Below are 13,132 nucleotides of genomic sequence, written 5' to 3' on the forward strand. Positions count from 1 at the left end.
GAATAGATTGAAACATTGTGGTACATTCACATGATGGAATACTATGCAGAACTCAGAGGCAACAATTTTGAAAATTACTACACTGCTTGGTAGAGACTGAAGGGCCTTATGCTGGGTGCACTCAGCCTCATAAGGACAAATACTGCATAAGACCATTATTGTAAAAATAGAAGGATAAGCAATAAAACATGTATGAGGATCTAAGGGGAGAAGGAGTAAGAGCAGAGGGATGAGAATGGGTAAGAGGTGTATCATAGGGTCACACAATTTTGTGGGTGTAAAGAAAATGGGAAAGATCTGGTGGAGGTCTGAAAAGTTGGGATATTTGTGGCTATAATTCAATAGGAACTACATTTATAAAACACAGTGTATGGGAATGATTGTCTGAAACAATGGAAATGAAGAAAAGCATGAAACACAGTTGTTGTTATGTGCCGTCGAGTCGCCTGCGACTCATAGCAACCCTATGTATAACAGCCCTAAACTCCGCTCTGTCCTGTACCAATCGCACTGTCTCTGACACTCCCATCCCAATTATCCCAGTCACTGAATCAATCCACCTCATAGAGGGCCTTCCTCTCCTGCGCCATCCCTCCACCCTCCCAAGCATGATGTCCCTCTCTAAGGACCGGTCTCTCCTCACAACATATCCAAAGTATATTAGACGGAGTCTCAGAATCCTTGCCTCCAAGGAACCACCCAGTTTAACCCTTTCCAGGACAAATCTGTTTGTTTTCCTAGCAGTCCATGGTATATTCAATACTCTTCTCCAGCACCACAGCTCAAAGGCATCAATTCTCCTTCTATCCTCCCTGGTCATTGTCCAACTCTCTGATGCATAACAAGTGATTGCAAAGACAATGGCCTGTATCAGATGCACCTTAGAGAGACACCATTGCTCTTCAGTACTTTGGAGAGGTCCCTAACAGCAGACTTTCCCATGGCAATGCGCCTTTTAATTTCCTGGCTGCTGATGCCAAGACTGTTGACTATGGAGCCAAGCAAACTAAAACACAATGTATATGAAATTTTTATGCAAGCCAATATAAAATAAAAATTTAGAAAAATTAATAAGGAAAATGTGATCCTTGCAGTCATGGAACATGATATATCACACAGAGTACCTCTTTTACATTACGTGTAGCTTACATATAACCCTTCTCTTTCCAGTGAGCCTCTCTTGCCTGATCTCCTTTCATGTCACACCCACATTTCTGCAAATATTGCTGTTCTTTTTCCTTCTTATCTCTAAGCTAGTCTACTATCATATTGTTTGATTAATCTTCCAAGGACATTTTTTTTTAAATTGTATGCACTTCCGTAATAGCTTGCCTCCGGAAACCCTATGAGCCTGGAGAGAGGATGAGAGACACCCGAGCATTGAGGACTCTCCTTCCTAGGGTTGCAATAAGTTGCCTGTGACTCGACGGCACTTGACAACAACAGCAACACATTCTTCCGTAGAGGCAACTCTCCCTCTGAGCCAACCTCTAGCACAATGTCTCAGGAAGTTTTGAAAGAGCACATAAGTTGATACAGATAAGACAGCTTCTTTGAAGATGTAAAGTCTTGAAGGGCCCAAAGAGCAGTTTACTTTGTCCTGAAGAAGGAATTGTGCAAGAAGCTATGGATTAGAATCGTCTGGAGAGCAATCAATTCAGCATGATTTGTTTGCCTACAGGACAACATGTCCAAACACTTAATTTTAATATGATCCTAAACTAGTCATACTCTATTAATTACACTGCTTCTCAGTATAAAAATTGTATAGTTGTGTTTCCTTCACACAATATTTATCTTGAAATCATCTGATATTATATGCGGTTTATATGAAATTAAGCTTATTCCCAACTAATTAAATATGTGATATGTTAATTCTACCACCTATTTGTCAGTGTATTCTGCTTTAATGGTTTGCATGTTGCAGAGATGCTGAAAGCTATGCCATTAGTATTTCAAATATTACCAAAGCCATAGGTTTCAGTTTATAGATATTAAAACACACTAAAAAAACCCAGACTAAAAAAACAATCCTGCATTACACAGATGACACAACTTTGCATGCTGAAAATGAAGATGATGTGAAGTACTTCCTGCGGAAGATTGAGAACTACAGCCTTTATTATGGATTGTATCTTAAAATCAAGAAAACAAACATCTTCACTATGGAATCAATAGCAAACATCATGAAAGACAGAGAAAGGATTGAAGCTGTTAGTGATTTCCTCTTGCTTGGGTCAACAATCAATGCCCTTGGTACTAGAAGTCAGGAAATCAGTAGACATATTTCATTGGACAAGTCCACTGTCAGGGACCTTTCCAGAATGCTGGGGAGCAATGATTTAAGTTTGAAGACTAAGGTGGATTAATCTTGTATCTTGTATATTTACTATTAATTTCAAAAAGTTTATGTTATTTGATGTTATTTACTTCAATATTTCATATTTTTTAAAATATAAATCCTTACAATGATTTTATAAGAATATTATAATGATCCTTCTCTTTTAATATATTTTAAAAATTTATTTAATAGTCAAATTTTACTAAAAAGGATTTCCAGTAGACTTTTAATAGGAGTAATGATTCAGGCCATGGGTTTCTCTATCACCTGCTAGGTATTGAGAGCTTTGCAATGCAGAAGGAAGTCCAAAGAAGAATCTATGCCTTAGAGTTGTGGTGCTCAATATTCTATGATATTTCTGTTAATATAGTTAGCATTTTTAAAACATCATAGTATTACTTTTCCTCCCTGTAAACTTTGTGCATGATTTAGAAATCTCAGTTGTGGAGTCAAGTTTTTGAAAGAATATGAAATAGGTGAGCATCAGGAAGCAAAGGCAATACCTGTTGACCACTTTGTGTAGAATTTTGACTGCAAAAGAAGGGAAAGGCACATACAGACAGTTTGACAAACAATAAGTAAAGTTACTTTTGTCCTTCCTAATTTACGTGTGTGGTAGGGGAATCTAATTGTAGATTAGAATTCAGTAAAAGTTTTAATCTATCAGAAAAATAGAGAATGAAGTCAGGGATATTTTAGACAAGGCATGGAAAGATACTTCACCGGGAGAAAGCTGCTTACTTCTCTGATAGAAGCCTAAAATGGAAATTCTGAAAACTCAGGAATCAAGAAACAGAAGCTTGAGATATTCAGACATCATGAGTGAAAAGACCTTTTGATGAGCATGTATTTGAGTGGAAATTGATAGCTTGGGGGAACTAGAGGTTTAGGATCAACACTGTGACCAGTTTTCCAAAAATAACATATAACATAAAGAAATCACCAATGTGTAAGCATAAAGAAATTATCAGCATGCACATCAATCTTAAATGAAATTTAAGATGTGGATTTAGAATCTGTAGATAACACAGTGCTCTCTGCCATAGTGACAGACAATAAGAGAAATGATGTTGTCATTATCAATTAATGATTGGTGAAAACAGAATGATTTAGAAAGTAAATGTCATTGTTTCTAGGAAAAATTTATAACTATCTTTAACTGAGGATAAAGACAATTGTTTAAAATATTAAAAAAGATTTTTTACTTAATGCCAGTTGGTAAAAATTTGTTGTTTCTTTATGCAGCTAAACCACTATGATCTTTAGTAAATTAAATAATCTCATTCACAATTATTAAAGCAGAACTACAAAACTAATATCAACCTGTAACAGTTTACATGTGGATAGAAACGCTGCTCCCTTTAAAAAGATAGTGATATATTTTTTTCCATCTGAGAAAACTCTTCACTTTAAGGATAACTATTCTAGGGTTTAAGGACAACCCTACTTGCTGAAACTGAGGAGGACCTGAAGCACTTGCTGCAGAAGGTCAAGGATTACAGCCTCCTATATGGATTGAAGCTCAACCTCAAGAAAACAAAGATTCTCACCACTGGGCCAAGTGGCAGCATCAGTATGGATGGTGAAGAGATTGAGATTGTTTCCAGCTTTAGTTTGCTTGGCTCCACAATCAACACTCTTCACTCTTGGTAACAGCAGCCAGAAAATCAAGAGATTAATTGCAGCAGCCAGAAAATCAAGAGATTAATTGCATTGGGAAAGTCAACTGTGAGGGACTTCTCAAGAGTACTGAAAAGCAACAACATTAGGCTGAAGACTAAGGTGTGTCTATCTGGCTATAGTCTTTGCAATTATGTTCTATGCATCAGAGAGTTGGACAGTGAATAGGGTTGATAGAACGAATTGATGCCTTTGAGCTGTGGTGCTGGAGAAGAGTGTTGAATATACCATGGACTGCTAGAAGAACATATTTTTCCTGGAGAAGGTGAAGTCAGAATGCTCCTTGGAGTCAAGGATTCTGAAGCTTCGTCAGACATACTTTGGGCAGGTTTCAAGGGGGGACTGGTCCTTGGAAAGGAACATCATGTTTGACAGGATGGAGGGGCGGCAAAGGAGAGGAAGACCTGCAATGAGATGGATCGATTCTGTGACTGGAGCAGCGGGAATAAGTGCGTTTGAAATGGCTAGGTTGGCACAGGATAGAAGAGCACTTAGAGATCTTCTACATAGGGATGGCACATCACAACAACGACACCCTTTTAATAGAAGTTATTCTTTCTTATTCCTTTAGATAGACTGATTATCATTAAACTGTATACAAATAAACAATATTTCATGTAGTTTTTTAACATCAATGTTATTGAGAAATGTGTATCAGTTCCTCATCTTAAATGATATATGTCAAAGATTAAAGAAAACTTTCATTTGTTGTATAAGTTTGGATGTCAAAGATAAGAGAAAAATGTCATTTGTTGCATGAGTTGCATTTCTTACACTTAATTGGAGAAATTTAAAGGAACTAGGATAGTAGGTAGGGCAGAAAATGCTGGCTGAAGTTATTGCTCTATTTTCTTCTACTTAAAAGAAAATTTCTGAATTTGTTCAGGTACACACTCTTATTTAAGACCAGGATATGCTTTAAGGCAATCTGATTCCATTTCTAGATCATGGATGATGACCATAATAATGCCATTTTCTTTCCCAGTGATTGATTTCCAAATGTTTGTGTAACTCTGTGATCCAATTTTAGTTAATAAGACATGGGAAGAAAGTGGAGCACTTAAGAAGGATGAGGAAGAAAGTGGAGCATTTGAGAAGGATAATGAGGGAATATATCTATTCTGCTTCTGCATGTCATCTTGGCCCTGACATAGCCATACAGCTACCAGATGAGATTAACATGTGCTTTGTGTCCTCTTGCAATGTCATGAAGTCCAAGTTCTTTAACTTTGAGGAACAAGTCCCTTAGGCTTCCACTGTCTACTTAACAATCAGGTTGGTGAGATGAGATAAACAATAAAAACCCCTTATGAACGGTGGCGTATTAGGCAATCTAATATTATGTAACTGTTGTTGTTAGGTGCAATTGAGTCTATTACATAGTGACCCTATGAACAACAGACATGAACACTGCCCTACTCACCATCTCTAATATATTTAAACCTGTTGTTACAGTCACTGTGTTAATCTACTTCCTGGAGGGTCTTCATCTCTTTCACTAACCCCTTATCTGCCAATCATGAAGTCCTTTTCCAAGGACTGGCCCCTCTTTACAGTACATTCAAGGTATGTGAGACAAAGCTTCACCCTCCTGACCTATTAGGAGGTCCCTGGTTGTGCATTCTCCAAGACTTCCTTGTTAGTGTTCTTGGCAGTCTATGAGCTATTCATGGTTAACACTGCAATTCAAAGGCATTCTGTCATTTTTATTTATTGTGAAACTTTCATATGCATAAAAAGTAATTGAAAAGACTATGGCTTGAATCAGGCACATCTTAGTCTTTAACATCACTGCTCCTTAAGACTTTGAAGAGATCCTTGACAGCACATTTTTTCAATGTAACATGTCTTTTAATTTCTCTACTGTGGGTATCAAGGGTGTTGATTGTGGATCCAACCAAGAAGAAATTGTTCAAAATCTTAATCTTTTCTCTCTCTACTGTGATGTTACCTATTGGCCCAGAACTTGAAGATAAGTTCACAAGAACCAAAATAGAGTTTATCCCACCTGAATTTAAAAATTATCTTAAATATAGGTTTGAGACATTGATACCAATGATCAAAACTAGGTGCATGGTGGGATGACATCCAGGATATCATTCTTGAAGAAAGTAAACATAATAAAGATAGAGGAGAAAGAAAGGACCAAAATAGACTTCAGAAGAAACTGAAAATGGTACTACAGAGTTGAGAAGCAAAAACCCTAATACAAATCTAACTAATTTTACAGTATTAAAAGGTTATTTTTGTTTTCCATGACTATCATAATGTGGAATGATTTTGATTATATCAATAAATATCTAGTAAATGATGACCACATTCCTTAAATGAGATTATTGAACCTTAAAATTTAGATTCAAGAAACCTAGGGCTTACTCAATGGCTTAAGACAATCTGAGATATTTCAAAAAGAGATGTCATTATTTATAGACAGTGTTCTAGAGTGGCTTATTTTTTAATGAGTGTTTCTAATTGAAAATGCATTATAATGCCTTTATTATTATTATTTTCTTTTTTGTTGTTATTTGAGTGATGGTTTACAAAGCAAAATAATTTTCAGTCAACCATTAATATGCATTTTTTTCAGTAACATTAATTTCAATGTCTGTGGTGTAGTCTAGTTTTCCCCAATTCCTCTCTACCATTCTGATTTCTATTTATACTTCTCTATATCTCTGTCTTTCCTTTTTTTGTTATACTGTACTGTACTATACATCCCTATAACAGATATTGTCTTTTCCTTCACCATTCTTATCTGTGACTATTACCTATTTCACGAAGTACTATATGATATAGTGTCAACGGCAAGGAACAGAGAATTTCAAGCTACAATAAAGGTTTTGGCAAAAAACAAGGCTTCAGAAATTGATGGGATACTAATTGACATATTTCAAATGACAGGTACAGTCCCAGATGTGCTTCCCAGTCTACTCCAAGAAATTTTGAGGACAGCTGCTGGGCTGACTGACTAGAAGAGATTCATGTCAGAAAGATGAACCAATGGAATTTGGAAATTGTCAAACAATATCATTAATATCACATGGAAGAAAAATAACAGTACATAAAGGACTGTCAGAAGTGTAAGCTAGATTTAGAAGAGGCTGTGGCACCAGGGATATCATTGCTGATGACAGATGGATCCTGCCTTAAAACAAAGAATATCAGAAGAATGTCTGCATGTGCTTTATTGAACATTTAAAGGAATGTGACATTGTGAATCATAGCAAATTATGGCTAATAATGAGAAGAACTGGAATCACAGAACACTTCATTGTGCTCATGTAAAAGTTATACCTAGACCAAAAGACTATTGTGCGAATAAATTGAGGTAACACTACCTAGTTTAAAATTAAGAAAAATGTGTATTTATATTCTTTCTCTATACCTATTCAATCTGTATGATGAAAACATTGTTTGAGAAGCTGTACTTTATGAGAAAGAATGTGGGAACAGGATTGGAGGAAGACTCAGCAATAACTTCTGTTGTACTGGTGGTACAACCTTGCTTGCTGAAGTGAGGAGCACTTGAAACACTGCTGCAGAAGATCAAAGAGTACAGTCTTCAATATTAATTACATATTAACGTTAAGAAAACACAAATTCTTGCCACTGAACCAATAGGCAACATCATACTAAGTGAATAAAAGATTAAAATTTTCTCGATTCCATGAGTGATACATTTTACCAGCAGTTAAGAGATCAGGAGGTGTAATGCATGAGGAAAGTCTGTAGTCAGGGTCCTCTCTAAATTATCAAGGAGCAATGATAATAATTTGAGGAATAAGGTGCACCTGATTCAGACCATGGTCTTTTCAGTCATTTACTATGCATCTGAAAGCTGGATAATTAATAAGGATGACAGAAGAAAAATTGATGCCCTAGAATTGTGTTGAAGAAGAGTACTGAACATCCCATTGACTGTCAAAAGAATAAGCAGATATGTCTTGGAGAGGGTGAAGCCAGAGTTCTTTTTGGAGGGAGAGATGATAAATTTTCATCTCATATACTTCTGGCATGTTTCTAGGAGAGGCTTTCCCTTTGAGAGGGACTTCATGTTTGAGAAAATGGAGTGATAGTGGAAGAGAGAAATACCCTCAATGAGGTGGACTGATACATTGACTGCAGCAATGGGCTCAAGTATGTTAGAGATTGTGAGGATGGAACAGGATAGGACAGGATTAATATCTGTTCTTCATAAGGTCGCCATGACTTATATACTCCACTCAATGGCACATAACAACAGCAACAACATTATTTATTTACTATTTTTAACTTCATATTCCCTCCTTTTCCATTTCTGGTAACCACCCAAGAACGATTCCAACTGTATGGAAACCTTTCCTTAGTTTTCATTAATTAAACAATATTTTTCTTTTTGTGACTGACTTATTTCACTTAACATAATGCCCTTTGGATACATCTATGTTATTCAGTTTTTGGTGTGAATTCCTTATTGTGTTCTAATGCACCATAATACTTCATTGTGTAAATGGTGTAAATATATCATATCCATTCATCTATTAAGGGACTTGGGTTATTTTAATCTCTTTGCTATTTTAAATAATGTTGAAATTAACATTATTATGTATGTATCTGTTTGTTTATAGCTTTTATTTATTTGAGATCTATGCCTAGTAGGGAGATTGTTGAATCAAACGATATTTTTATTACCAATTTTATAAGGAGACATCAAACTTCTTTCCATAGTGATTTGCACAATTTTACATTTCCACCAGCAGTATATGAGAGTTCCAGTCTCTTTACACCCCCCCACAAGCAATTGTTGTTTCCTCTTGGTGAACTTTGTTATTATTGCTGGGATGAGATGGTATCTCATTAGTATTTTGATTTGCATTGCTCTAACAATGACTAAGAATGATAGAAGTTGAATCAATGCCTTTGAGTTGTAGTGTTGAAAAGGAATCCTGAACATACCATGACCTGCCAAGAGAATAAACATGTCTGTCCTGGCGAGGATGAAACCAAGTTGCTCCTTTAAGGCAAGGATTTCGATGTTCTGTCTTACATACTTTGACATATTGCTATGAGGGACCCAACCTTGTAGAAGAACATTATGCTTGGAAGGATGGAAGGACAGTGCAGGAGAGGAAGACCCTGGAGGAGATGGATTGATACAGAGACAGTGAAATTGGCTTAGGATAGGACAAAGTTCAGAGCCATTGCACATAACAACAACAACAACAAAACAGCTAATGATCATTAACATTTCTTCATGTGTTTCTTGACCTTCTGAATGTCTTCTTTGATGAAGCGTCTTTTTGTGTCCTCTGATGTGGTGGTAGGATTTTCTCTCCGTTGTCTTAGAACTGACTGTGCAGCCAGGTGGGAATGTTTAAGTAAAAATAAATCTTCTCCACTCCCACCATTAGTTCTCATGTGATGTGGTCTACAGTTGCTTCAACTGAAGACACATGGCTTGTGTTTGATCAGCATCTTCAATATAATCAACACCTGTGAGAACAAAGAAAGTGAGAGAGCTAATCAGACTGGTGAGACAGTGTTAAGGAGTAGCTGGATGGAGCCAGAGCGAAGCCCTTGACACAGGAACTTCCATAGCAAGAAAGAAGAAGCAGAGAAAGCAACACGTGTCCTTCAGGTCCGTAAGTTTCTGTGCCACAGGTACCTTGCTATCTTGCTGTTACTGAGAAATTTCCTGAACTCCTTGAGGGACTGTATTTTGCTGTTGACTGAGAAGATTAATTGAAGGACTGCATCTTATTGTTAACTGAGAAGCTTTCTGAACTAATTGAGGAGTTTTGTCTCACTGTTAACCTGGCTTGGGACTGTTATTTACTGAACTTGGTCTTGTACTGTATGCTATCCTTTGCTCCACAATCTGCTGCTGCCCTCCTCCCCCCACCACTCTGCTTCCATATATTTCCTTAATAAGCTTTACAACTGTGAGTAAAGTCTGTGTAGCCATTTTAACAAATATTTGGAACCAATAATTAGTAGAAATGGTGCAGGAGAGTAGGGGACCATGTGTGATCAAGGGATCAGTTTTATATAATGGTTGTTATTGATGGGGACAGTTTCCCTTTGTGGAGTTACTAGAGGTCAGACTCAGTTATAGTCACCCTACACTTGCTCCTTTTATGTCTTCCCATTTTGTAATTGAGTTGTCTTCTTTGGTTATTGTTGAGGTGTTGGAGTTTTCTGTAAATTTTAGAAATTAGTCCATTGTCAGATATATATTGGTCCCAAGTATTTTTCCCATTTTTGTAGGTTCTCTATTTACTCTTTTGGAGAATTCTTTAAATGCACATGAGTATTTAATTTTTGGGAGATTCCATTTGTCCAGTTGCCCTCTGTTCATTGTGCTTTTGGGACTATATTTGATAGTCTGTTTATGCTATAGATTAAGGTTCTTAAGTTTCTTCCAAATTTTATTTTTTTTTTAATTTTTTCTTCTTCCAAATTTCCTTATATGTTCTTTATAGTTTTAGGTTTTACAAGAGACCTTCTTCAGTTAGGTTTTTTTAGATAATGTGAGATTGAGATCTTGTTTCAATGTTATTCAAGTAAATATCAAGTTTATCAATTTAATTTTTTATAGAGACTATCTTTCCACCACTTAACTAATTTAATTTCTTTGTCAAAGACCAGCTGTCCATATGTGGATATATTTATTTTTGAGTTCTCAATTCTATTTCATTTGTTTATGCATCAATCCCATACCAAGCTAAGCTTTTTTCACACTGTGACTGTGTAGTAGGTTTTTGAGATCAGAAGGTATACCATCTCCTAACTTGTTTTTCCTCTTTATTATCACTGATTTTTCAGGGGCTCTTTTCTTTGCATATAATGTTGCTGACTACTTTTTCCTTCTCTGAAGACAAGATAAGGATCAAGATTGCATTATATCTATGGACAATTTTTGGTAGTACTGACATTTTCACAATGTTAAATATTTCAGTGCATCATGCTGGCAATGCTAATGCTTCCATTGAGATAGATATTGGTGTGGATTTAGATGTAGATATAGTTATATATCTTTGAGTTTCTTGTAGTAATGTTTTGCAGTTTTCTTTGTATAGGTCTTTTGTATCTCTGACTGGATTTTATTTCTGAATATTTGATTATTTGGGTTATATTGTAAATGGTATTATGACAGTTTTACTTATTTATTCCCTTTTCAGAGTTTTTTTCTGACTTTTGTAAGTAGACCCTGCTCCTCCACTGAATTGTTCAGTTAGATCTAATATTGTTCACGCTTAATTTGTAGGATCTATATGGCATTTTATCATCTTGTATCATCTGCAAATAGAGAAAGTTTTATTTCCTTTTTTCCAATTTGGATGTCTTTTATTTTCTTGCTTGCCTCATTGCTCTGGCTAGCACTTCCAAAACAATATTTAATAGGTTTGGTGCTAAAAGGCATTATTATCGGGTTCCCATTCTTTTTTTCATCTTTTTTTTATTGTTCCCATTCTTATGGGGAATGTCTTCAATCTTTCTCTATTAAGATTAATGTTGGCCATGGTTTCATATATTAATCTTAATAGAGATAGTTGTTGTGTACTATAGATTCAGAACTGACCTATAGCTGATCCATCTGGTGGGTTTTCTGGTGGGGAGAAGATTGCCCATCCTTCTTCCACAGAGCAGCTTGTGGCCTTGAAGATTGTATCTTTGGGATTTCAGTGCAGTTTAGGAATTTTTTTACTTATTTCTATTTTGTAGGCTTTCAAATGCCTTTTCTGCATCTATTGATATTATTTTGTGATTCTTTTGTTTTATTCATGTGGTGGATTACCTTGTTTATTATGTTGAACCTTACCTATATAACTAATCTGAATCCCATTTGATCGTGATGAAATATTTTTCTATATAATGATGAATTCTCTAGGATAGGATAGTCAGATATTTTTTTCCCCCATCTATGTTCAAGTGAGCTATTGGGCTTTAATTTTCTTTCACAATACTATCTTTTCCTGGTCTTCATATAAGGATTGTGCTTGTTTCACAGAAGGGATTCAAGAGTATTCCATGTTTTTCTATGTTCTGAAATAGTTTGAGTAGAATTATTATCAGCTCACCTCTGAATATTTGCTAGAATTCACAGGTTAACTTATTTAGGCCAGGACAGGATTTGGTTGAGGGCATTTTATAACCTGTTCTGTTTTCGTCTTTAATAATGAGTGTTCAAATATTTACTCTGTTAGTTTAGGTAGGTAGTGAGGTTTTAAATATTTGTCATTTCTTTTAGGTTTTTAAATTTGTTGGAGTATAGTTTTTCCCAGTGTCTGTCACTATTATTTTTACTTAAGTGAGTTTAGTTGTGATATCATCCATTTTGTTATTCATATCATTGATATCTCTCCTTTTATTAGGTTTTCCAGGGGCGTGTCAGTTTTATTAACACTCTCCAGTCTTGATTCTTTCTATTCATTTTTCCATTTATCTTATGTATGCGTTCATGTTTATTCTTTTAAGCACTATAGGCTTTGCTTGCTTGTTTTTGTAATTGTTGGATATTTTAGATCAATGATTTTGATTCTTTTATCTTTTTTTAAAGTTTGTGTTCATTTCTCTAAGGTGACCTTTGAGTACTACTGTCCCAAATATTTGGGTTGTTGTTATGAACCCTCTAGTTGACTATTGACTCATAGTGGCCCTATAACTAACCCTGCCCTATCTTGAGCAAAACTCACTGTCTCTGGTATGATATATTTAATAAAATGTAAAAAAAATTTTCTTTTTTATATTGTGGCCTAGTGGCAAGAAGCTGTGCTGCAATCCCAAAGGCAGGCAGTTCGAGGCTACCAGCTGCTCCATGGGAGAAGAATGGACAATCTCCTCCTATTAACTGCCTCTGAGAACCCACTGGAGGGTCAGCTATGGGTTGGTTCAGACTCAGTGGTAAACAACAACAATAATTACTAAATAATATTTTAGCAGGGTGTTTTTTAGTTTCTATATAGTCAAACGAGGAAATGGAATGCATAAATATTGACATACTAGGCATTGGTGAGATGAGATGGACTGGCATGGAGCATTTTGAGTCGGATGACCATATGATATATTACTCTGGAGATGAAAAAGTGAGGAAAAATGGAGTTGCTTTCATAGTTAAAAAAGTCATCGCTA

This window comes from Elephantulus edwardii, unplaced genomic scaffold (assembly GCF_000299155.1).
Source record: "Elephantulus edwardii isolate Elephantulus edwardi_28Jun2011 unplaced genomic scaffold, EleEdw1.0 scaffold00098, whole genome shotgun sequence".
Lineage (NCBI taxonomy): Eukaryota > Metazoa > Chordata > Mammalia > Macroscelidea > Macroscelididae > Elephantulus > Elephantulus edwardii.